Source organism: Bison bison, unplaced genomic scaffold, assembly GCF_000754665.1.
Source record: "Bison bison bison isolate TAMUID 2011002044 unplaced genomic scaffold, Bison_UMD1.0 scf7180017858349, whole genome shotgun sequence".
NCBI lineage: Eukaryota > Metazoa > Chordata > Mammalia > Artiodactyla > Bovidae > Bison > Bison bison.
In genome coordinates, this window is record NW_011488922.1 from 200913 (window position 1) to 202756 (window position 1844).

The window sequence follows — 1844 nt, forward strand, 5'->3', positions numbered from 1 at the left end:
AGGGAGGGAGAAAAGGGTGTGTTGGGGAGGTCTGGCTGGCGCACCGGGATGCCTGACCCAAAGAGGCCATCTTGCTCAAGTGGACATCAGTCAGTCATTAGCTGTGGGCAGGACCCAGGCTGGGAAAAAACCTGGCACTTCACACACACATATACATACCCTGGAGACACACACACACACTGCACATGTGAGCACTGTACACGGTCAAGTCTACACCAGCAACATATGCGCACCACGCCAAATCCACACACGAGTGTCCAGACACAGGCTACCCACGTGGACTCAGGCAGACAGACACGTGCCCAGTACACGAGAGCAGGTGATGTGGTGTGGGGGGGTCATCCCCTGGAGGCACAGTGCACACATGTGAACACATGGCCTCACACGCACACATACATGACAGAGGAGGCAGGGAGCTGGTACGGGCCGGGTGTGGGAGGAGGGAGCCCTGGCTCTGACCCAAGCTCGCTGGGTGACCTGGGACAGGGGCTTCCGTGTCTCTGAGCCTCAGTTTGTTTCTCTGTAAAATGGGGGCAATACATGTAGGCAAGACGTCTCCTGGGTTGGGACCCGGCTCCCAGGGTGCCTCTTCCATGAACACCGGCTCCGCCCCCACGGCCTCAACTGGGCCCAGCACTGACTCCCAATTCAAGCACAGACCTTAAACCCTGGGGCTGAAACAGAAGAGTCAAGGTCCTGGATCACTGGTCTGGGAGGAGGGACGTGCTCACCTCCCCAAGGCACTGAGACTGGCAGCATGGGAGGTAACAGAGGCTGGGGCAGAAATGCGGGAAGGGAGAGAGGGCTCAGGCCTCGAAGGAGAGAGGGGTGCCACAGGCTGCATCAGAACCAGGGTCACAGAGAGATCACGTGGGGCCCAAATGAAATCTGCGACCGGGGGAGAAGAGACCCATCTGAAAGATAACTCGATGTCAGGGAAAGAGGACAGACCCGAAAGACAAACCAAGAGCAGAGGGAGATATGCAGGTGAAACGATTCCTGCCAGGTGGGGGTCAGACGACATGGCCCCAGTGAGACTTGGGAGCAGCGATGGTGAAGCCAGAGGCTTCGACGTGTGGCAAGGGCCCAGAACACACTGGGTTCACAGCCCACCCTTGGGGATTTCTGCATGTTGAGAGTAAGGAGTGGTTCCCTCTGTTTTTTTTGTTTTTTGTTTTTGTTTTTGGCCCACAACTTGCAGATTCTGGGTTCTGTGACCAGGAATCGAACCTGTGCCCCCAGCAGTGAAAGCACCAAGTCCTAACCACTGGACCACCAGGGAATTCCGGTTTTCTCCTTTGTTGTGCACTTGCCCCTCTTATGACTAATACGTGAACTGTCAGGAACAATGCCAGCAAATACAGGAATCTTATTATATTTTATGCACCCCAGGAGGTCTGTCTTGACAAAGGTCCTCCATGATAACCCATCAGCCTCCTCACTGCCATACAACCCCACCTCCGCTAATAACACCCCCAATCCAAAGTGATAATCACCTGTTTAAAACCCAGGGGTGGCTTCCCCACTGCACCCAAGACAGTGTCCAGGGTGGCTGGAGCAGAAAGGGAGGGGTAGAAGACTTCCCTGGTGGTCCATTGGCTAAGACTCTGTGTTCCCAAAGCAGGGACCCGGGTTCGACCCCTGGTCTTGCCACAACTGAGATTGAAGATCCTGTGTGCTTCAACTGAGAGCTGGTGCAGCCAAATAAATAAATATTAAAAAAAGAAAAAGAAAGTAAGGGGTGGGAAATTCAGTGGAGTGGGGACCAGGGCCCTTCAGGGCCCTGCAGGCCAGGGTGAGGCGGCCAATTCTGCTCCAAGGACAGTGGAAGACATCACATCCGA

The 1844-nt window shown here is 55.0% G+C and overlaps 1 protein-coding gene across 1 annotated transcript in view; it reads right to left on the reverse strand.

Annotated features, from left to right (window-relative positions):
• The window catches only part of GRIK5 (glutamate receptor, ionotropic, kainate 5), a 56506-nt gene that overhangs the window by 19228 nt on the left and 35434 nt on the right, over nucleotides 1–1844 (reverse strand). The window lies entirely within an intron of this gene.